The sequence below is a fragment of the Bubalus bubalis genome, chromosome 3, assembly GCF_019923935.1.
Source record: "Bubalus bubalis isolate 160015118507 breed Murrah chromosome 3, NDDB_SH_1, whole genome shotgun sequence".
NCBI classification, from domain to species: Eukaryota; Metazoa; Chordata; class Mammalia; order Artiodactyla; family Bovidae; genus Bubalus; species Bubalus bubalis.
Genome location: NC_059159.1, coordinates 165,966,065 through 165,991,000, shown reverse-complemented (window position 1 = coordinate 165,991,000; position 24,936 = coordinate 165,966,065). Strand labels below are relative to the sequence as shown.

Sequence of the window (24,936 nt, the reverse complement as noted above, 5' to 3'; positions counted from 1 at the left end):
GCCTCCCCACAACCACCTTTAGCATCCGCCCACAGAGCCCCATCCTTCCGGACCACGATCCAGCCCACCTTCTCCCCTTCTCGGCGTGCCCCGCCCCCGCCACTCTCCTTCCCAGCACACCTGGCCGGCCCCAGAGTATCCAGGGGGCTCCGTGGGGGCTCCGCTGATGGCTCTCGTCTCCCAAGATTCTCGTTTCCCTTTTCATTTAAAAGACCCTGCTGAGTAACCCACACGTGCCCGGCGCTAAGTGAACAAACCAACACACGTCCCGCCCTCACGCAGCCTTCATGCAACCTTCCTGCCAGGAAGAGGCTGGCGTTATGGGTTATACATTCACATCAGACAAGCAAATGGATTACTGCAGACTGAAGGCACGCCTTGGAAGCAAATACAAGAGACTAGCAGAACATCTAGCCGGGACCAGACTAGGATGGCTTCCCTGAGGAAGGGCACAGTGAATCACAATCTACATGTTGAACAGGAGTTGACCAGTGAGAGAGGGAGCGGAGGCAGAGGGCAATGTATTCCTAGAGGCCCCGAGGCTGCCAGGCTGCTCAGAAAGAAAGCCAGAGGCCCAGGAGCAAGGGAGACTGCGGCAGCAACAAGAACCCAAGTCCACAGATTCTTTGGGTCCAGAATAAGGATTTTGCTCTTTTTCCCAAATACAACAGGAAGCTACCAAGGAATTTTAAGCAGAGGAGTATAATGTTCATGCCTGTTTTGTTTTGTTTTTTTAAAACATCTTTTTGAGAATGAAATAATGCCATGTGCAGCAACCTAGATGGACTTAGAGATTATCATACTGCATGAAGTAAATTAGACAAAGACAAATGTCACATTATATCACTTATATGTGGAATCAAAAAAAAAAAAGAAAGAACTTTTTTTTTGCAAAACAGAAAAAGACTCACAGACATAGAAAACAAAAGTATGGTTATGAAAGGGGAACAGGAGTGGAGGGAGGGATAAATTAAGAGGTTGGGATTAACACATACACACTACTCTGTATAAAACAGATAAGCAGCAGGGCTACTATAGAGCACAGGGAACTCTGTTCAATATTCTGTGATGACCTATAAGGGAAAAGAATATGAAAAAGACACGTATGTGTAAATGAATGAGTAAATGTGGGAATCGCCATGCTGTACACCTAGAATTAACACAATACTGCAAATCAATTATTCTTCAATTAAAGAAAAAAATCTTTTTGCTGCAGTTTGTATTTGGGGCTGGAAGTACAGATGGGAGAGAGCTGTACGAAGGTCACTGCAGGAGGCCAGGTTAAAGGTGATGGAGTTTGCGTAAGTGTGTTCCTATTAATAGACATGAAGCATATGGTTCTGAGAGATGTTTAGAAGGGAAAATCCATAGGGCTTGAAGTCTCAGCAAGTTTATCCATGTCTGTTGCTGCTGCTGTTTAGTCACTAAGTCCTGTCTGACTTTTTGCAGCCCCCATGGACTGTAGCCTGCCAGGCTCCTCTGTAAATAGAATTTCCCAGACAAGAATACTAGAGTGGGTTGCCATTTCCTTCTCCAGGGGAATCTTCCCAACCCAGGCAACTTGTGTCTCCTGCTTGGTAGGTAGATTCTTTACCACTGAGCCGCCAGAGAAACTCTGCTTCATTGAGATAACAGGGAAAATCCCATGTAGGAATTGAGGGCTGCTCAAAAACAGGCCTGTTACTCATGTCTACACCCCTGTTTTTGAGGTGCCTTCAATTCCTACAGGGGATTTTCCCTGCGGTCTCAGTGAAGCCAGACTAATTAAGGATGTGGCGAGCTGGAGTCAAGGTTCCATTAGCTCTCGGAACAGGGAGGGCTGCAGGGCCTGGGAGTGCTAGGGCATTGCTCTTCAGCATTTGGGTAGGAGAATCGGGGAGGCCCCTCGAGGTTGCTGTGGCTAGCATGGGGACCGTGGTGATGCCAGGGCAAGCTGAGGCTGGACACCATGGGTGAAGGCGTGCAGGGCCTCACCTTGAAGGCTTTGCATCTTCTGGGCAGAGCTGAGAGTGCCAGAGGTGTTTAGGCCAAGAGATACATAACCACCATCATCCTTGGGACAGCTCGCTCCTGCACTAGAAAGGCATCTGTCTGTCCACTTTTGTCCACTGGGGCCCCGGACTCCTGCTGCCTGCAGCTTGCCAGGATTTGGGTGCTGTGGTATATCAGGAGCCAGCAGAGGGCTCACTCCCTCGTCCTCCTCCCTGCCCAGAAAGTGCTAGTCGCTCAGTTATGTCCAACTCTTTTCAACCCCAGAGTAGCCCGCCAGGCTCCTCTGCCCATCAAATTCTCCAGGCAAGATTACTGGAGTGGGTAGCCATTCCCTTCTCCAGGGGATCTTCCCAACCCAGGGATCAAACCTGGGTCTCCTGAATTGTAGGCAGATTCTTTACCGTCTGAGCAGAAGAATGTAGATAGAGCTGGGAAGGGGAACAGGGAGAAGCTGTCCTCTTGAGAATTGCTCCAGCCTCACCAAGACTGGAAAAAAAACTGCAAGATGTTACAGAAAGAAAACAGACAGAGAGACACACATACACACAGTCAAAACAAGTAGCTCCCACAATTAGCCCAGCACGTTCGCAGATACAGATAAAGCTGTGTGTCAGAGCTCTGAGATGACCTCTCCAAGGTCACCAGACCTGAAAGGCCAGAGCTGGGACTGAAACCTGAGTCCGTGGGCCCCTGGGATGAAGCACCTTGGGGCGCATCCATCCATCTGTCCATCCATCCATCCACAGATCTATCCTGTCTCCACTTTTCTGCTCAACACACCCAGAACACCTGCCATTTGCCAGTCCCCTCACAACACTCACAGTTTGCAGAGCTGATGTGAACATAACAACTTCTTCAAGTAGTCATGTTTGTAGTCAGGGCTGAGCTTGAATTCCAAGTTTTCCAGTTTCTGAATGACCTGGATCTGGGTACTTAATTTTTTTGATCATCCCTAAAAACGAGAATAAAGAGGACATATGCTGATGAGAATTGGTGATGATTTAAAGGGCTTCCCTGATGGCTCAGATGATAAAGAATCTGCCTGCAATGTTTTATGGGCAGCGCCTGACCTGGAGAAAATGCCCACGCAGATGATTCTCTAACATTGAAAGATTTTTGTCCAAAGCTGAGCACCTGGGTGAAATACTGCAGTCAACCAGCAGATGGCAGCCTCCCCCGGCTTTAGGAGCGCACTTCCTTGTAGATGCGTTGATGGGGCTAGGGGCTCCCAGACTCACAGGACACTCTCAGGAAAACTCCTTCTCTTCTATTACTCTAGTCCCTCTTTCCAGGAGGGGTTCACACCCAGTTCAAGGCAGCAAGGCACGGCAGGCACCCCTTCTGCCCTCACCTCCCTCTCTGCTACACAGAGCCTCCCATCAACAACCACAAACCCTCTTGCTCATCACCTCTTGCAAAAGTACACTGTGTGGGGAGATGGGCAGAACAGGGTGGGGACAGGGAGGGAAGGTTATGGCCCATGTGTCCAGTCCCCACTCAGATTCTGCCAGGACCCCTGGCGAGGACCCCACTTCCCTGGCATGCATCCATATGTATGGATATCCCATCACTAATTAACTTTTGTGTGTTAATCCCCGATTGCTGCTTGTGAAGGCCAAGCTCGTGTTTTCTACTTCCCTATGCCTTTGGTTTGTCCCAGGCCTTGCAGCTACAAGACTTCCGTCCTCCTTCCTGACCGCTCCTCCCTGCAGACAGAGGGAGGCTCATCTGGACTGCAGACTAACGCCTGCTGTCCTTAGGTGCTATTGTTTCACTTTCTCTTCATCTCTAAAGCCTGGTTTAGCAGCAGTCACTCCAGATTATCCTGAGCATCTTGAGCAGCGTTGAAAAGGAAGCCAAGGAACCTCTGTCCCAAGGCCTGGCCCCCCAGTGCCACCTTCCTGAAATGTTGAGTTGCGTTCCTCTGCTTAAAAGCCTCCAGAGCTCACCTTCTGGCTTGGAGCAGAGCCAAGGTGTCACAGTGCCCTTCGAAGCCCTGAGTGATCTGTGTCCTGATGCTTCCTTGGCCTCAACTCTTTTATCCTGATCACAAGATGTTCTGACACACTGGCCTCCTGCTGCTCTGTGAATCCAACAATCAGCGATCACTGTCCCACTGCAGAGCCTTGGCCTGGAGTGTTCCCCACCCCCCCAGGCATGGCGCACTGGCACATGTCCTTCACGTGTCCTCCCAATGTCATCTCGATGAGCCTTTCCCTCATCTCCTACATAAACACACATGTGCTCTCCCATCCCCAGGACTCTATTTTTCTCCATAGCGTATATTTCCACTTAACATGCTACTGGTCTACTTACTTTTGTATATATTTTCCAGAAATCAAGTTTTATGACAACAGGGACTTCAAATGCATTTCCCCTGTGCTGTATTTCAGCACCTAGAATGGAGCCTGTTCCGTTGTTTCTCAATCATTACATGTTAATGGAATACATTTGATCAGACCTAGGAGGAGAGGTCTTTAAGCCTCATCTTATTTTGCTATTCAGTTCACTGACTTTGTTCCCAGATTATCACTGTAAGTGGAAACAAACAAACTCAGAAAAGAAGTAATTTCTCCCAAGTGGCCAGACAGTCAATATGGATTCGAACTCAGTCCCATTCACCCACCTCTTTATGGTGGGATTTTAAGAAACAGGAAAGGAACTGCTCTACTAAGAGCCCCAGACAGCAGCCTCTCCTGTGACTATGGGCTGAGACTGTCCCACAGCCAAGGAGGGAGAAATCCAGCAGGACATTCAGAGGAAAAAACCACCATAAATATCAGTCATTTCAAAGACACAGCACTATACATGCCCCGTGAAAATGACTTCTCCAGGGACTTTCCACACATGTGGCCTCTTGGAGAGCATCCTCCAATTTTGGTCAGAGGCCCCACCACCCCACCACACTGAGAACCCTCCTTTCTCAAGGGCTGATGGGAAGTGAGCAAAAGCAGCTGACCTCTCAAGTTTTTTTATTTACAAGCATTAACTTTGAAGGGTTACTAAAATAGAAAGAAAGGAAGGGAATTTTCCAGGTATGGCTGGAACATCACTGAATTGAATTGACCTAGGTGTGGGTACAAAAGCTTATCCAAAAGTGCCTCTGCTTTCCAGAGCAAAATGAGGCCCGGATTACCCCCAATTACCTCAGTGCCCCCGGGGCACTGAGCGTCTCTGTAGCTGTACTTTCCCACAATCAAGGACTTCTAAGCAATTGGCAGAAGGCAGAGTGGGACAGGTCCCAGGTGTGGAAACAGAATTTGAGAGACAAGGACACAGCAGACCCAGCTCAGCGGAGCCAAAAGACTACACTCCACCTGGACACCCTTTAGGTGAGCATTAGAATCAGCTTTAAAAGGCATCCATCTCCACCCCAAATCCCAGTTCAAGGCAGCAAAGGGCTTCCAACTCAGTTAGCTCCCAGGGTTAGCTTCAGAGCAAGCTGAGAATTCCATGAGGGCATGGACTGTTCTTCTGTGTTCACATCTGTAGGACACAGAGCTTCAACACAGCAGCTGCACAATTAAGGTTTGTTAATTAAGGAATCAATTTATAATAAGGGCTTCCCCAGTGGTTCAGGGGTAAAGAATCTGCCTGCAATGCAGGAGACTCGCAGGAGATGCGGGTTCGATCCCTGTGTTGGGAAGATTCCTTGGAGAAGGAAATGGCAACCCACTCCAGTACTCTTGCCTGGAAACCTCCATGGACAGAGGAGCCCGGTGGGCTACAGTCCATGGGGTTGCAAAGAGTCAGACACAACTGAGTGACTAAAGAACAACAGCAAATTTATAACAGCTGCCTGGAAGTTATTGGGAAGAGTTGTGAGGTCACAAACAGGCCCATTTGAAAAGGTTGCACTCAATTAATAGATGTTCTGTTAATATATTTGTCTTTTTTTTTTCTTAATTTACTTTTGGCTAGTCTGGGTCTTCACTGATGCTCAGGCTACTCTCTATTTGCAGTGACCAGGCTTCTCACTGCATCTTGTGGAGCACAGGTTCCAGGGTGTGGGCTCAGCAGTCGTGGTGCCTGGGCTTTATTGCCCCTTGGCCTGCGGGATCTTCCAGGACCAGGGATCGGAACGCATGTTCCCTGTATTGCAAGGTGGATTGCGAACCACTGAACCACCAGGGAAGTCCCAATCAATCTTTCAGTTTTTGAATGCTGCATATTGAGACAATCGGGATCGTGAGAATTTAAGAATCCCCAGCTCTTTAGACATAGAAAAATGGAATAGCCCCTGCTCACTGCAACAAGGGAGAGACCCTCTGTTTCCAACTCTCTAAAGGTCTGTCATGGAAAGGACAGAGCAGACTTACTCTGTTAGGTGACAGAAGAAGAATGAGTCCAACAGTGAAATCTACATGGGGACAAATGGCCCTCACATCAGAAAAGAAATTCTAGTGACCAAAGCCACCCAGAGAACAGGCAGTCACGGAAGCAGTGAGCCCCGGACAGTGGAGGCATCCCAGGTCTTGGTAGTGGCCAGAGATTAAACAGAGCAGTGTAAGGTCCTTTCAGCCCCCCAATGGACTTTGCACCTCTGGTTCAGCTACAAGGCATCTAGAATATTTCTACTTCAGGCTTTCAGGCTCCATTCTGAGGCTCTAATACAACAAAAGGAAGGGCTATCAAGAAAGAGTGAAGATACCATGAAACACAGATGTTGGTCTTATGAAGAAGGTGGCCCCTTGGGGAGACAGAGGCGTAAAAGAAAAGAAAAACAGTGTTGACTGGCCCTTCCTCTCGGGAAAACCATGGTCAGGGAGCTAAATTTGCAAGCTGGCAACGCTACGAACCTCCTAAGAATTCTGGGTTTAATTGGTTTCTCCGAAGCCAGCTCGTTATAGGAAGAGAAACCTGCAGCCTCAACTCCGACTTGTTGCCAGAGAACCTCACTGCCTCCCCTGCCAGGACTCTGCTACAAGGGATTGCTCCAGGCCAGATTTCACTTTCTAAACTTCTCTTGGGAAATTACTGGAGGCTTGCTCAGAGACACTGTCTCCATAAAGGAGATCTTCAGTGTAAAAAGTATTTAACATTATCATTCATCTCCCTTTCTCAGTTACACTTCATTCTTTCTTCCCCACTTAACCTAAATGCCAAGAGCATTCAAATGGAATGTAAAAGACTTCATGGACAGAATATAATACATGTTTTTAATACTAAGTCTTCAGATTGATTATAACAAGGCCACTAGGCAAGGAATTCGAAAACTGCCTCCCCAGCTAGACTGCAGATGTGGTGAAGGCAGGAATCACTTCTTGGCAGAATCAGGCACGGAAGACAGAGATGTGCTAAATCGATGAACAAACCGATTGATTGATGGTTTCAAGTTCTAGTTCTGCTACAGAACCAGCTATGCGATCTTTGTTAAGCTACATAACTTCTCTAAGCCTCGAATGCTTTTATCCATAAATCGGAAATAATAATAGCTACCTCAAATGACGACGACAAATGCAACAATATGTATAAAGTGTCCCAGAAAGTGTCTGGCATAGACTCGGTGCTGAGTGAATGGTCTCCTCCTTCTGCTCCCTAGGACCACACTGTACATACACGGTGACTGGCTGCTGAGCATCTGCCTGGCCGGTTTACAGATGGGACTGATGCGGATTCTTGAAGTTAATTCAGGAATAGCAGACAGGCGCATTCATGTGCCCTAGGTTCAGGGAGCTGCTCCATGGAAGAGTTTGGGGCAGAGGGAGGGAAGGAAATTTAAAATTTAAGTATACGTCTGCTAGGTGAGAGGCAGCTAACACTCATAATGTGTTTTTCATTTACACTATGACTTTTAATTTAGTATTTCAGCTCCAAAAAGCAAAGTCTCTGGATCTTCCAGAGGAGTCACGTAAGATTCACACATTTGACAGCTTTTCATTAGTAAAACTGGATACACAGCGATAGTAAACTCCACTCAGAGTCATTTATACACAAAGGAACCACATAATAGATTCCTATTGTGTCTGACCCCCACCTCCATGCCCCCAGTGAGTTCATTTCTGCAAATGGATGTGTACCTGAGGTTGTGATCAGGAAGAGAAACATATGTCATCTGGCATGTTTCCTCACTGTCTTAACTGCCAGTAAATTAAAGACAAGTTCATTGGCCACTATTCAAATCGTCCCGGCTTAGGTCTGAAGCATAATCTACTCCTTCTAGATCCTTCCTGTTTCCTTTTGCAACCCAGTGACTCAGTTTTGCTTCTGTTTAACCCATAGGTAGGTAGGCTTAGTTGCTAAGTTGTGTCTGACTCTTGCGACCCCGTGGACTGTAACCTGTCAGGCTCCCCCGTCCGTGGGATTTCCCAGGCAAGAATACAGGAGTGGGTTGCCATTTCCCTCTCAAAGGGATCTTCCCAACCTAGGGATTGAATCTAAGGGTCCTGCACAGCAGGCAGATTCTTTACTGATGGAGCCGCGGGGGAAGTGTAAACCATCACAAAGCTCTTTGCAGAAAAGTAAGATAGAAGATAAGGAAAATGAAAAAGTGCACACCGGCTCCCAACATGGGCTCCTCTAGTTTGAAAATAATACCTGATGTCTCTCCCTCAAATTCACCGTCTTTAAATGAGTGATGATGCCAAAAATAATATCATCAAACCCTTGAAACAGTTCTAGATATATGCCAAGTACTATTGTAAGTGCTTCTCAGGTAGAAACACATGTAACTTTCACGCATACACACACGTGTGCGCACAAATCCTAGGAGATAAATAATGCCAGTATGTCCATTATCCAGAGGAGGAAACTGAGACACAGAAAGATTAGATAACTTCAAAACTACACTCTTGAGGCGGTGGTTTACTTAAAGCAATTAGGATTAAAATGAAACACTTTAACTTAGAACCTCATCCAGGAATCATGACACCGGCTGTGGACACAGTCATTCTGCCCTCTGTATCTGCAGTTCCACGTTCCCAGATTCAGCCAACCACGGATCCAGCAGTACATATTTACTGAAAAAATAATCCCTGTATACAGGAGGTGAACATTTCAAACTCCTGTTGTTCAAAGGTCAACTGGACATGATACACTGCAAAGGCTGGCCATGGAGCCAGCCCACTCTGTAGACCCTGGTTTTAAGGGTAAAGGAGTATGTCTTTCCTCTGCGACTCAAGCTTCACTCTCAGGAACTGCAGAACCCAACTGTACAAACACTGAAAGAGGCTGTTGGTTGTAACTGAGTCAGAAGAGAAGAAGATCCGTACACGTAAGAGCCTGATCTACTGCTTTCTCTGTCTTCCAGGCCGACACATTATTCTGCAGGCTCTTCCTGACTTGAGGCCTGCCTCCCAGCGTGGGGAATTGAGACAGGGATCTCCAGGTCCTTGAGAAAGGAACACCTGAGCTGGCCTACGGAGCAGTGACCGCTCTCATCTGGGGCTTGGAAAGCTATGGTCACTAGAAGGCAGGGCCCTGCTCTTCTGCATTCCAGAATTCTAGGGGCCACTTCAGGCCACTTCCCCTTTGGACCAAGACTCAAAAAGAGACTCCTTCCTGGTCTTAAAATCCCATTACCTTCAGGGTTTCAAAATGACCTACAGGATAGAAACGTGTCTTCACTGGGGTGTGTACGCAAGTCGTCACTTCTCCCAATCGTGAATGACATCACTGGTGTGGTCACACCGAGGGAGACAACCAGAGATGGGAAAGTGCCCTTCAAATGACAAAGCAGAACTAGAAGGCATATCTTGTCCTTCCCCAAGAGACTCCTGCCCGCCTGGCACTGTCTGTGGAAATAACACCGGACCTTCAGTCTCCTCCTGAATTCCCACTTCCTACTGCTTGGTTAGTTTTTGCTAGGTGCTTACCTCGCCTGCGTTCCTGACTCTGACATTTCCTACCCCAATATCTGACAATCAATCAAAGCTTTAGCACTCCTTTGGCATCTTCTCCCTGGACCAGCACTGACATTCGACCCCTAGTTTTCTGTAAAGATGAAGAAGGAAATGGCAACCCACTCCAGTATCCCATGGACAGAGGAGCCTGGTGGGCTACAGTCCATAAGGTCGCAAAGAGTCGAATGCGACTGAAGCAACTTAGCACACACACACACTTCTCTAAGAGGGCTTCCCATGTAGTCCTGCTAGTAGTAAAGAACCCATCTGCAAATGCAGGAGACATAAGAGACATGCGGTCAATCCCTGCATTGGGAAGATCCCCTGGAAGAGGGCACAGCAACCCACTCCAGTAGTCTTGCCAGGAAAACCCCATGAACGGAGGAGCCTGGTGGGTTACAGTTCATAGGGTCGCAAAGAGTCAGACACGACTGAAGTGACTTAGCACGCATGCACTTTTGTAACGACCCCAACCAAAGCCTGGTGCAGGTCTTGTGTGAACTTGTCCCAACACCCAGACAACCTATCTAGGCTAGTAGGTTTTCAGCTCCACTGGCCAGTCTGCCGGAGAAGGGTCTGGAAGGGAAAATGGGGAGTGGAGTAATCACAGCTGGGCACCTTCAGATAGGATGCTAGGAAAGCCCCTTTCAAGAAGGTGACTTCTGAACCTAGACCATAGAGTGAGCAGGGCATGGGCGGAGTGGAAGGCCCGAGTGAGAAGCAGCTTGCTGAGCTGCTCCTGCGGACTCTGCCTGTATCCGACATCCTCCGGCTATCAGGGTGGCTGCAGGGGGCGACTGTCCCTCAAGCACGTGCCTCTAAGCCTCCCCACCCTCTGCCTCAGGGCTTTCTTCAGAGTCTGGGAAGCCTCCTGGGGTCTAACTCAGGGATGTTTCCGAAGTGGGAGGTGGGACTGCCCTGAGAAGCTCTGACATCCCAAGTGGGATGAAGACAGCGCTACAACCTCTCCTTCCCTGGTACAATTTCGAGGCGCGACCAGCAAGGCTTCTCACAGGAGCCCTGGTGGGATGGAACCACAGCTGCCCAGGGCAAGAACCGCAGACCAGAGCCCGCATTGGTCCTCCCTGCCACATCCTGCCCACGCCCTCACGCCTGCATCCCGGGACCAGCTGCAGGGCTCTCCTCTCAGGCTCGGCCTCAGGCCTGCCAGACTGAGGCAGTGAAGCTCAGGGTGGCTGTAATGAGGAGCAGGAGGGCCATCTCAGACCTGGTCCGTGACCTTGACACAAGCCAGACCGTGAACGGGCCGTGGGGAGGCTCTAGATTTCAGGCTGAGCCGCCCGACGCAGTCAACACGGAGGAGCCCTGCCTAGGAACCAGCCCACCAGCCATGGTGGCTGGGGAGGGGGTCCCGCCTTGACTGGATCCTCTGAGAAGCCTGCTGAGATGCAGGGAAGGAATTGGGACAGACAGGAAGGGGACACTGAGGCAAAAGTCCGCTTATTGAAATGGGGCCACCCGGGAAGCCACAAGGTAACGTTCTGACTCATCCATTATACAAGTGCCCAGAACTCATGTCTCTAGCATGTTGGACATGGCATAAAAAGAACCGCAGCTTTCCTGACTGCCGCCTCTTTTCACTCTGCTCAGCAGTTTTCATAATGAGACTCTTTCGTTCTCATAACGGCTGTGTAAGGCATTCTCCCTGTGGTGTAGATGAGGAAAGTGAGCCCACTGAGCGCTACAACCTGAGACTCTGGATTCCCAATTCCATGCAATAGGCCAACCAACTACCCTTCCAGTCTCCAAGGGCATGGCAGCCCGGCTTCAAGGTCAACCACTGACCCTCTGGCTGTAAGCTTGATGGCTCCAGGTGGCAGGGGCGGGGAGAGGTGGGAACTGATTGCCTGCGTCCACATGCACACACACAGCACATGGACACACAGCATCTGGGGAGAGATGACCCCCTGTGCCTCAGATGCAGCGGTGGTGGCCATGCTCGAGGCGGTCACACTGCAGCTCTCTTTCCATCCATGAGTGAGGTTTCTCAGATCTCCTTTCAGGGTCTGAAGTAAAGAGGTTCCAGGTCAGGGTGGACAGGCTGCTGAGTTCTCTGTCACAGCCAGGCTTCCATCTGCAGGCATACACCCGTTTATAAAACATATTCCAGGGCTTGAAATCTCAGGGCTGCGGGTGGGAAGAACAGGCTGCATGGTTCCCATTCTTGAGAGGAGTGAACAGGATCAAGGACACTGAGAGGCAGGACAGTGTGGTTGAAATACTAGCCCTGGGCCATGGGGCCAGGAATGCCTCCTCCAGCCCTGCTATGCCCCTGACTGGCCCGGACTCATGGCTCCCTGTACTCACCTTGGACACTGATGTTGCAGGCTGGGGGTGGGAGACGGAAGAGTCTGCAGATGAAGGAGCCTGACTCCCCCAACAACCCCAGACAGTGGAGACCAAGCCCACCCAGCAGGAGCATCGGACTGTGATATGATCAAGCCATAAATCAGTACAGCATTTTGCCACATGGTGTCATGGTGTCTGCTGTGGCAGTGAGCCAACCCTGGCCACTGTACAGTCTCATGCCATCAAGACAGCTTTCTCCTCTGACCTGAGTCCAGAGAACTCAGCGTGTGCTTCTGGCACTTACAAGTTGGACTTTGCTGCAGGCGTGTTCCCCGGCTTCTGTGGTATTCGCTCCTGCCCCCAAGCCTTTCCCTGTGCCCTTCTGCTTCGGCCCTAAGATCAGTGAGACTGTAAAGCCATTCACCACCCGCTCTCCCCACTGTCAGAGAAGAGCCAAAAGTCAGATCAAAGGGCTCCAGACCTGCACCCAGGAGGCTGGTATTGACTTTAGCCTGGCTTCTAATTCACCACGTCACTTGCAGCCTGCTTCCTTGGCTCCTTGGTCTAGCTTTCCCATTATTATGGAAATTACAGGGTTAACTTCACTGATACCGAAGCATCTTGCTCACATTTTAAATCCTAATATGTACACCCAAGGCCCAAGACAGAAAGATGTAGGTTAATTAGTCAAAGCTGTGGGATAATTAATGAAGGTGATTTCCCCAGGCTCTGAGGGAAAAAAAAAAAATTGAGTTGAGGTGGAGAGTGTCAGCTGATGTCATGCTGATGAAGGCAAAGGATCAGACCTGCTTCATATTAGCAAGTCCCAGTGTTGGAGAGGAAGAGGAAGAGTGCCAGGGCCACAGGCTGCGGGGTTCCAACCTGGGTTCAAACCCTGCCTTCACTCCCAGCGACTGTGATGGCAGGAATTCTCGTCACGTCTCTAAGCCTCTGTTTTATCACCTGTAAAATGCTATATCTCAGAAAGCTGTGGTAATTAATTAAAAGAGCTCATTTGAGTAATACATGTTGCAAGTCATGGTAGGGACTTCCTTTGACTCTCGTCATGCTGGGGTGAGGGAAGCAGCTAGCTTGGGAAAGCAGGCAGTGCATTTCCTTCATTCATGTATCTGTTCATTTATCTCAACATTCTGTGCCAGGAGCGGGCAGTACAGGGGTGCCAGCCCTCAGCCTCAAGGAATTCAGCGTCTGAGGAAAAGACGGACACAGGCACAGGTTCTTGAGGCCGTTGTGTGAGAACAGCCTCATAAAAGAAAGCCAGCAGTCCACGTCTCGAAGCACAACATAGGGAGAGGCATCTGTGTTCATGGAAGTGCATACCGCGCCCCACTTATTTTCAGCGGATATGTTCCAAGACCCCCAGCGCATGCCTGAAATCACAGGTCATACGGAACTCTTGACACACGGTGCCTTGTCAGAGTCGCTACTCTTGCACTTTGGGCCCATAAGCGTGACTTGAACAGAAGCACTGAGACACCACAGGAGTGGACTGACAACCAATACGTCTACAAAGTGACTAATAGGTGAGAAGCCCTGGACAAAGGAACGACTCACATCCTGGCTGGGACAGAGCAGGACAGCCAGAGGTTTCATCATAATGGCGAGCCAATGAAAACTTATATAAATTGCTCATTTCTGGAATTTTCCATCTAGTAGTTTTTGGACCCTCATGGACCACAGGTAAAGTGAAACTGCAGGAAGTGAAACCACAGGTCAAGGCAGACTACCTGTGCAGAGATGTCCACTGAAACCTGGCTACACATCTTAAAGTAAGGAAGAAAACAAAATGCCTATCAACAGGAAAGTAAATGAAATGTAGCAGCTGAATAAGTAGAACCATTAGAATGTAGTCTCATTAAGAATGAACGAAAAATGCAGTGATTGAATTATAAATACAGGTGGGTACCATCTGGTTGTATTTTAAAACACATACACAATATTTTGTATTTTTCCTGGATGTGTGCATTTGTATAGGTAAAGGTATTTTCCAGTGGACAAGAACACACATCGAACTCGTGAACCTGGTTGCTTCTGAGGAAGACAGGAGGAAAGCGGGTCTAGGGATAAGGGTAAAGGGGGACTGTATTTCATCTGTAGTGTCTCACGTGTGTCTAGAAAACTAGAAACAAATATGACAAGGCCTTAGCATTTGTTACTCTGGGTAGTGGTAATGCATGTGATATTATTCTTTTTACCTTTCAATATTTTTCTTTTATTTCTCAAAATAAAAGTCATGGAAGTGTAGCAACATTGTAGAAGAATGATGGGCATGTCCCTCCTTCAATTTGCCTATACTGACCTTGGAGTGAACACCAGCTTTGAAATGTGTTGCTTTCCCTAAAGAACCCAGAAATCTAATCTTCAAGCCAGTGAGCCAGATAAAAATGTGGACTTTAAGTTTTATATAATTTACACTTAATTTGCACCAGTAATTGAAATACTAATAAACACTTTAGAAACTTCTCAGTTTCTCTACAAGAGAAAGGTCCAATCTCTAAAGTGATGGTTTGACCCTGCCATCCCCAATTCTTCTTCAGGATGACGCCTAGGTGCGGCTTATGGAACCTTAGGATGGAAGGGAAACGCTGGAGCCCCAAGGCACAAAGCCTGCTGGAGGCCGGTATCAGAAGAAACACCATTGATCTCCCTGGTTCCAGACTGACCTTCTAGCATTTACAAACAAGTATGAAACACATGCAGTTGGAGGTCTGTGTGTTTCTCTCTCTCTTTCTCGGCTTGGGCAAAGTCTGGTAACTCAGCCCTACCACCTCGACACCTTTCTGAGGTCTGGCTGTGAGTCCTCTGGACCTCAGCTCCAGTGGTTTGTTATCTCTGCAGTTCTCCACAGAACGATCCTGGTCCTGCTATGATGGATCTGCTAACCAGTCCCCGGCGCCAGCGCCTAGCTACTGGGGACTAGCGAACAGCACACAGGACCCACGGGAACCGAAGGCAGCTCGAGAGGACTCAGCCTCGTGGCCTCCCAGACGCTGCCCTGCATGTTCACTGGTAGATACCTGCCCTTACGTTTGTCTGATACCCTATGAGGCAGTTCTGTCGGCAGCTCCCCAGCCAGAGAGTGGGAAACAACAAAAACAGCATTCTGTTCTAGATGTTTCTTTCATTTATCTAAAGTTCTTCTGTTTTGTTGGTCAAATACCCACACAGATGATTCAGTCCCCTCTCCTTCCCTCCTAGTCTCCTTTCCATAAAAGCCTTGGCTGATGTGATGGTTAATTCTGTGTGTCAATTTAGCTAGGCTATGATACCCAGATATTTGATCAAGCATGTCTGGATGTTGCTGTGGAGATATTTTTTTAGATGAGGTCAGCATAGGATGAGATGGGTGGATAGCATCATTGACTCAATGGACATGAGTTTGAACTAACTCCGGGAGATAGTGAAGGACAGGGAAGCCTGGCATGCTGCAGTCCATGGGGTCGCAAAGAGTCAGACAAAACTGAGGGACTGAACAAGAATAAACATTTAAATCAGTCAACTTTGAGGGAAGAATATGGCTCTAGAGCCTTAATGTAGGTGGGCCTCAACCAATCATTTGAAAGCCTCAAGGAAAAAACTGACCTCCCTCAAAGAAAAGGGAGTTCTGCAGGCAGATGGGCTTCAGACTCAAGCTTCAACACCAGCTCTACCTTGGGTCTCCAAGGGCCAGCTGATCACCTTTTTTTGCCTCTGGTTTGCAAGGCCATGGTCTTACTAAGGAAGACAGGACCTGGGGTGAAGGGCTTGAAAGAGTTAGGAGACTTTAAGGAAACCATGGTTAAGAGAGAGACATTTAAATGTGTTGTTACAAATTCTCATCGCTCATCGCTAAGTGGCCTTTTCACATCTCTGAGCTTCTTTTAGTCTCACAAAGTTCCTCCGCTAATCAAGATATGATCAGGATATTATCATCCTTTGTGGTAGTACTTGTTTTTGGAGATTCTACCATGTCACAGGGCAAAGTTTTCCTGGGATCTTGGGATGGTGACTGTTTGAGGAGTTTGAGGTTTTGCAGAGGTGGGGATCAGATGATGAAGTCAGTGGTTGGGGACCACAGTGAGGGTGGCAGAGACCAAAAGTGCACAAGGGAAGTGTTAGGTGGCCCAGTCATGGCTGGATTCTAAGATCCAGATGGAGGGTCAAGCTGAGGCTAGCACGTGGTCAGCTGTGATAGGACCCGCGCTGTGGAGGCAGTGGGATCACAGTGGAGACACAGAGAGTAACCGCAGCTATTTCTTCCCTCATCTCTTGTCCTGGAAGATGGGATCCCAGTAAGCTTGTCTTTGATCCCCCCTCAAAACCTCTGTGCTAAAGCCAGCTTCACCTTCTGCCCTGCCAGGTAAGGAGCGAATGTTCTAGCAACTACACGCCTGGAGTCTGCGGATGGGGAATTCCCCTGGAAGCCCAGAACGAGCCCAGGCCAAACTCTGGGCTTTTTTCTGAGCAAACATTTTGAGAGAAACCAAACATGATGATGTGGAAGAGCGACCGGGGCTGTCCCCTCTCACAGAAGCAGGGCTGATGAAAACACAGGGATTAGTACAGATGAATCATTGCCACTCCTCTCCCTGAGAGCATTTGCTAGTGGCAGCCCAATAAAGACCGGATCTCCGAAAGCGCTGACAAGTCACCCACTGAGCCTGGGAGTTAGAGATCGCTTCCGAAATTGGTGGGAGGAGAAAGCGGGAGTGGAGACATGGGGGCGTATCCCCCTTCCAGAATTCATGTTCCTCCTTTTGGTAAGATAATTTCCTACTCTTTCAGAAGTGTGGGTGATTCTAGAATCTAGATGAATTGTGCCTGCAATCCCAACCTTCTGTCTCTCCAGTGTGGGTGGGAATTCATGCTCCATTATGACCTCTGCCCTTTGACAACAAGAACGGGTATGCCTGGGGAAAAAGGATGGGGGGTATCTGCTCTGCTTTGGGTTATTAACAGTGAGGGCAAGTGAGAGGTCTTTGGAGCACTTCCTTAGACAGAAACTAAAGTGAACAGAGCTTTAAAAGAGGCAGTATTTCATTTGGTGTCTTGACTATGATGGTGTCTTGACTGTGACATTATCACAAATATCACAAACTAGTATTTGTGATCAAAATATATAGAACAATACACACAGGCACAGAGACAGAGAGAATAAGAGACAAACAGAGAAGTACAGGCAAATTTGGGGAAATCTAAATAACAGAGGAGTTTGTACCAGTCTCAACATCCTGGGGTCAATAGTCTCTCATACCATAGTTTTGCAAGCTAATTCCATTGGGAGAAATTGGGTAAAGGGTACACAGAATATCCCCTTATTATTTCTTAAAAAAAAAAAGTTTATAGAGATATGCATCATATAACATAGAATTCGCTCATGTAACTTGTACAATTCAATAGCTTTAGTGTATTCACAGAATTGCATGTCCATCATCACAGTTTTAGAACATTTTAATTATCCGCCAAAAGAAACCCTGCATCTTTTATCTATCATTCTTCCATACCCCCTACCCCAAAGCGCTAGGAAACTGCTAATCTACTTTCTGTCTCTGTAGATTGGTCTGTTTTGGGTATTTCATAGAATTGAAATTATACAATAGGTGGTCCTTTGTGACTGGCTTTTTCACACATTTGTTGTAGCATGTATCAATATTTCATTTCTTTTTCTTTTTTTTTTTTTTCATTTCTTTTTCTTGATGAACAATATCCCATCGTATGGCTATACTCCCTTTTATTATCTATTCATCAGTTGATGGACGTTGGGTTGTTTGCATTTCTGGCTGTTATGAATACTGCTACTATAAATATTTATGTATGAGTTTTTGGCTGAACATATGCTTTCGGATCTCTTAAACATACACCTGGGAATGGAATTGCTGTGTTTGAGCTTAATCTTTTGACAGACTGCCAGACTGTTTTAAAACAGCTCCACCATTTTACATTTCCATCAGCGGTGTGGGAAGTTTCCAGTTTCTCCATGTCTTTGCCAACACTTGTCATTTTCTTGCTCCCTTTTTTTTTATTACAACCATTCTAGTGGATGTGAAATGGAATCTCACCGTGGTTTTGATCTGTATTCCCCTGGTACCTCGTGAGGCTGCCTGTCTTTTCATGTGCTTATTGGTCATTTGTATATTTTCTCTGGATCAATGTCTTTTCAAATCTTTTGTCTGCTTTTTAAGTTGTTCATATTATTGATCTCTGGATTATTTAAACACTGCCATAGTGTTATGAATCTATAATTATCTCAATACAAAATTTAATTTTTTTAAAGAAAGAATATTGGGGAAAATGGAAGGATACTTGGGTGAAAAAAGCAGCCAAGTTTCAACAAAGAGGATATACAGATGGCAATCAAGCACATAACAGATGTTTGACATTATTAGCCATTAGGGAGAAGGCCATGGCACCCCACTCCAGTACTCGTGCCTGGAGAATCCCATGGAAGGAGGGGCCTGGTGGGCTGCAGTCCATGGGGTCGCGAAGAGTCGGATACGACTGAGCAACTTCCCTTTCCCTTTTCACTTTCATGCATTGGAGAAGGAAACGGCAACCCACTCCAGTGTTCTTGCCTGGAGAATCCCAGGGACGGGGGAGCCTGGTGGGCTGCCGTCTATGGGGTCGCACAGAGTCGGACATGACCGAAGCGACTTAGCAGCAGCAGCAGCAGGGAAAAGTAAATGAAAACTACAGTGGGATATAACTACATACCTGTCAAATTGGCCAAAATAAAAATTAATGACAAAACCAAATGTGAGTAAAGATGAAGGGAAACTGGGTCACATACTTTGCTGGTGAGAGACACAAACAACATAACCGTTCTGGAAAACAGTTTGGCAGTTTCTTGTGAAAAACATGCAACTGCCCCAAAAACCAGTGATCACATTCTTAGGCATTTATTCCAGAGAAACGAACCTTTACGTTCATGCAAAAACCTGTGTGAGGTTATTCACAGAAGCCTTATTTGTAATAGCTGAAAACTGGAAACAACCTATTAAAAAGCTGGGTGGACAAACCACAGAACAGCTAGTCAGGGTAAGAGGAACAAGCTATCGACACGCCAAGCAACCTGGGTGAATCTTCAGAGGGTGAAGCTGGGCGGAAAAACAGCCTCTAAAGGTTACACACTGTGTAACAACATTTATGTAGCGTTGGAAATGACAAAATTGCAGAAACGGAGAACAGATTAGTGATTGCCAGGTGTCAGGAATGGGATACAGTGCCCGAGAGGAAAGCGGAGGTGAATATAAAAGGGCAAAACCCCTGGACAGACCCTGTGTCTTAATTGTACCGATGTCCTGCGCCCTGGTCTGATATGCTGTAACTATTTTTCAAAATGCTACCAGTGAGGGGAAAAGATAAATCCAGTAGCACACCAGATCTCCTGGACTTGTCTACATTATTTCTAATAGTAGTGAATCTATAGCTAACTCAGAAGGGAATTTAATTTAAAAAGAGAGAGAAAAAGGCAGTTCCTTCATAGATCTACTTACATTTCTACCAGTTATTAATTGTGTGATTTTGGGCAAATTAACACTGTCAGTTTTTCCACTTGTAAAATAGGGATAATATCTACTCATGATGGTGGTAAGGATCAAATTTTTTAAAAAGTGAAAAAAACTTGTAACTCACAAAGCATTACAACTGCTGCTGCTGCTTCTACTGCTCTTGCCTCACCCATTACTAGAATGTTCTCTGTCCTCAACATATATCCCTTAGTGGGTGCTTCAATATCAGAAATGTTCACTCATCATCATTTGACTTCTCTGTTGATAATGTAGCCATTGTAAGAAAGATACCAGAACACGCTACTTCATATCTGGGGTGGAGTGATGGTGATTGCTAACCTATAAGCATTCAAGTGTTTTGAAGGGTTCAAGATTGGGAGGAAACAACCAAGATCCAGGCACTCTTCAAAGCCTCTCCAAAAGGAGGGGCAAGGAGAGGCCACCCCAAATGAAGTCACAAGTGATGGATTCTTAGTACCTGGAGGTGAGGTCTTTTGACCTACTTGCCTGAATATAAATTTACTCTAAACCTCTTTGTCTGCTAAGCAGGAATAACTATGCCTTCCTCACAAAGGTGGTCTGAGGATCACCTACATGAGATAATTCAGTGTTTCCCAAACTCCAGTCATTCCTGCATCAGCATCTTCATTTTTACCAAATTCACTTAATTCAAGAATTGTCATTTATTTACTTTTTGTTTCCATTAAATCAACTGTCTTCTTTATATAACTACCCTTGTTTGTCAAAGGAAACAAAAACAGATATATGTTTGTTCACATTTTAACATCTTTGAAGGCAGCATGTTCATACTCAATGGTGTGTGACAGTCAATCAGTATAATTTTTTTTCTTTCTTAATGGAATATACGATAATGATGTGTACATAATCAGCAACATTTAAATTCTCTTACATATGGAAAGTCACTTCTTTAAGTGGAAATACAGGTTGTTTATTTAAAATAGATGGAAACATTTAAATAGATAGGTTTTTATTGTTACCTTTTAATTGAATTGCCAACATAATTAAATTTCAGCCAGAGTGTGCTGCCTGCAAACCTGTTAGCCTGAGGCCTGCTCCCGATCTATTTAAAAGGAAAAAGTAGAGAGCAAAGAGGGTTAGTAATGACTTACTATCACTAAACTGATAGGATCTACATGGTGTAATACAGTATATAATTCCACGTTGCTAATAGTTCCACTGTGCAGCACCTAAAACTATCTCCATTAGCAGCAAGCGTCTGCCTTGAATCAATTGTAGGGATGTGGATGAACCTAGAGGCTGTCATTCAGAGTGAAGTAAGTCAGAAAGAGAAAAGCAAATATTGTATGTTAGTGCGTGTATATGGAATCTAGAAAAACGGTACTGTTGAAACTATTTGCAGGGCGGGAATAGAGGCGCAGACGTGGAAAACGGACATGTGGACGTAAGGCGGGGAAAGGGAGGGTGGGAAGACCTAAGAGCGTGGCGCGGGCACGCCTACACAAGCACGTGCGACGGACAGCGCGAGGGGCGCTTCTGTGTGCACAGGGAGCTCAGCTCGGCGCTCGGGGCTCTGTGAGGACCGAGCGGGGTGGGATGGGGGAAGGGTGGGAGCGAGGTTCAAGACGGAGGGGATAGATGTATACGTACAGCTGATTCACTTTGTTGTATAACAGAAACTAATGCAACATTGTAAAGCATCTGTATTCCAATTTTTAAAGGTTAAAAAAAAAAGCAGTGAGTAACCCAGCAGATAAAACCTGACTCATTGCTTCTGGGAATTAGAGATGATACACTTGCCACCCCTAGCAGAATAGAAGAGTGCAGTGTAGTGGGTCCATAGAGATACCGTGTAGCAGGTAGAAAAGTCAACTAGAAGGTGGATAGGGTCTCAAAATAAAATATTGAGTGAAGGAAGAGGAAACTGAATAAGATATGTATCATGGCATCATACATATAAATTAAGAGCTTATAGATTCACCATAAACACTACACATTTTTCAAAATATATACATGTCTTTATGATGGAGTGTGAAGAGACTAGGAGAGGGAACCAAGGGTGCAAGGAAGAAAATAATATAAATAAAATAAAAACAAAATGAAAGGCTGTTTGGACCAATGATGATCCTTAGATCTGAGAAAGAATATAGGAATAACTCAACTATCCTTATAAAAATATAACTCTAAATGTAAAACTCCTATCAGTATCATGGAGTATACAGTAGGTACTCAGTGAATGCTAACTGCTTGACTTCAGGATAATCTACAGTGACAGTCTGGAGTGTCTTCAAGAATTCCAAGTGGTCCTGAATTCCCAGTAGCTGTTTCTAGGTTGATGCCACACATCCTCTGAGCAGCCCCTTGTGCACGCACACACACACACACATACACACACACGCACACACGCGCACACACACACATCCTGGACTCCTCTAGTTCAGGATGACCCACCACCAACAATCACTCCTCCCCAACACCATGGGGTATCTGAAGCCAAGCTGACTTCTCCAAAACAGTCTTCCAGACTGAAGAGTTGATCCAGGCAGACACTGCTTAGGGACTGAGCCCCAGTACCAGATATTATGGATGGGAAACTGAGGCCAGAAAGACAGAGACATGATGGAATCACACAGTAAGAGGCAGTTCCGTGACTGGAGCCAGCTCTTCTTCCTTGCATGCACACCTCCTCTTCTCCACACACAGTCCACAGTGCCCCTTATCCGACCTGCCCACGTAAACCAGTGGCAAGGCTGTTGAGATAGAATTTCCATCCTTGATGTGGCAGCTATTCCTGTCTAGGGTGCCACTCACCAGCCACTGGGGGACTAAGACATAAGGGGTCCATGAATATCCTAGCAGACTAGACAGAAGGAAGCGATGACTGCCAAGGGTGTCATTTCTTCCTGTCTATAATCACCGAAGACGATCACCAAAAATGATGGAGAAGCAGGCCCATCGGCTGCCGGCATCTTTGACTCAGAGAAAGGGTGGGTGGCAGATGCAATAAAAGGGGTGGTCGGGAGAGGGGGCGGGGGCATAAGTCATTATGTGAGCACTGTTTCATATTCCCAAAGTGTATACTTTTATCTCCTTCTTACGGAAACTAAGAGACTTCGAAAGGCTAAGCAACTTGCTGAAATTGAAGTGGGGCAGGTGGGGACCCAGGAGGAGTTCACGTGTCTCCACCACTTGACAGAGGTCTTAAATGACGACTATGACTGGTGCAGGCGGACTGGGGAGGGCATTTCAGCTGGAGAGAACACAGGGCTGGAAAAGCACAGTGCATGCTTGGTGCGCCAAGCCGTGGTAGTGCTAGAACCTGGGGGCAAGGGGTGGAGCAGGGGCAGGTCGGTGGGAGTCAGGGACGGCTCCCGAGGTGGAGGGAAGCACTGGCGGCAGGACGAGGGGTCTATGAGCATCACAGCGGGTGCTGCAGGGCTCAGAGGAGGGATTTTAAGGTGGAGAATGGCTTGAGCAATTCCCTGTCCTCTGCCAGAGACCCCTGTGACTGAGAGAGGGAAGGGTCAAGAACACAGGTTTGGGGTCAAGCTGACTTCCGTTTGAGTCCTAACCTTGCTATGAAATTAGCTATAATCTTGGGCAAGAAGCTTATCCTCTTAGATATTACCTATAACAGGCCTGGCACGTAGTATTAAAAAGTACACAAAAAGAGCTAACAGTGATGAGGATAACGATGACGATGAAGAAAAGGGTGGTGATGACAGCAAGGAAGAGGGAGGAAGGAGAGGAGGAAGACGGAGCAGTGAAAAATGTGACGCAGAGGAGAGGGTGGCTGCAGGAGCCAGGGCTCACTGAAGGACGAGGACTCTCTTCATCTGTCCAGCTGGCAGGAGTCTGAGAAATGGTCTGAAGATGTGTTAGAAATCTCTCTGCTCTGCCTTCTGCTTTGTCTGTTCTGTAATAATTTTGCAATAGTTCCCAGTACCTTGCTGGACCTATAAACAACAGCAACAATAACCGTGCGTTGAGAAACCCCACACGCTGTACACAGCACTCGGGGTTGGAAGTCAAATCCTAAAGTGAACTAGATCTTATCCCTGCCTTCAAGGAGTGTGCAGTCTAGAGGGTGGGGTTGGGGAGAGGCACAGACACACAGCCAGCCACCTGGAGCAAGAGAGTTGAACACCAGACTACTAGGTTGAGCTTCAAGTGAAGAGCCGGGTGCTGGGGGGAAGGGAGGAGGAGAGGAGAGGGGACAGGTCCAAGGGAGAAGCAGGCACCAAATAAAAGGCATCAGGAAGAAAGAACAGAGGCTCCAGGAGTTCAGCTTACTGAATCTGAGAGAAGACTAGAAAACCAAGTGTGAAAACAGCAGAAAGTGGGCAATTCCAGGGTTCTAGGCGGCAGGAAATAACCAACAGTTTTGACCATACCTTGGAATGAATGTACTCCAACTATTTTTCCATCTTTGTCTCTTTTGTTCAGGATGCAAAGTCCTGAAGGACCATCCTTTGGTTTCAGGAAGGCAGGAAAAGAGGAATGCTCATCATGGAAGCAGGTTCATTTCCAGAAAGAAAACCTGGTCACTGTGTTGCCTAAAGTGAGGAAAAGACATAGATGGCCAAAGGAAAATAAACACTGGCTATAGTTCGGGCAGACACAGCTAGTTTACCACCCAGTCTCCTCTGATTTGGTTCAAAGAGGCAAAGTGCCCAGTTCAACACACACCACCCCTCCCTTCCTCCCAGACACTCTTGCAACTAGGAGTAGCTACGAGATCCATTTCTGGCCAATGAGACGTGGGCAGAATCCAATGGCTGGGGCTTGTGGGTAACCTCTTTGAAAGAAAATGCCCCCTCTGGCATCTGGTCCTTCCTTTCTTGGCACCTGAAGGCAGTCATAACGCCTACAGGAGCAGCAGGCATCCTGTCAGCCGAAACTGAAAGCAGCATTCTAGAGCTGCAGATGGGAGGGGAGAAGGAGGGAGCCTGGCTCCCTCGATGACTGTGTAAAACGACTGACTTTATCATCGTGGAGACAGATGGAAACTCAAGCAGACTCCAGAATCCACACTGCAATTCATTTGACCAGTGTGTGTGGTGGGGAGGCTGGGGGATGATGGTCTCCTTTCACTGGAGCTCAGTTCTCAAATGACTCTATGCAGGAAGCTTTGCCTGAGCCCAGAAAAAAAAAATCAAGAGTCCCCCACTTAGAAGGTTTGTGGCTCACCACTCTTTTCACCCTGGGCAGTTACCACAGTTATCAGTGCCACTGTTGATATAAATGCCTGTGTCCATTTCTGGATTCTGAGCTTTGCAAGGGTCCAGTCATTATCTCTGTCTCTC

The 24,936-nt window shown here is 47.0% G+C and overlaps 1 long non-coding RNA gene across 1 annotated transcript in view; it reads right to left on the bottom strand.

Annotated features, from left to right (window-relative positions):
• Positions 1-24,652, bottom strand: part of LOC123465613 — a 35,570-nt gene extending 10,918 nt beyond the window's left edge. Inside the window, exons 1-2 of the long non-coding RNA XR_006640891.1 lie at positions 24,025-24,652; positions 2,814-2,944 (exon numbers count right to left, since the gene is read on the bottom strand). This is a non-coding gene — a long non-coding RNA (uncharacterized LOC123465613). The remainder of the gene's footprint in view (positions 1-2,813; positions 2,945-24,024) is intronic.
• Positions 24,653-24,936: the final 284 nt, after the last annotated feature.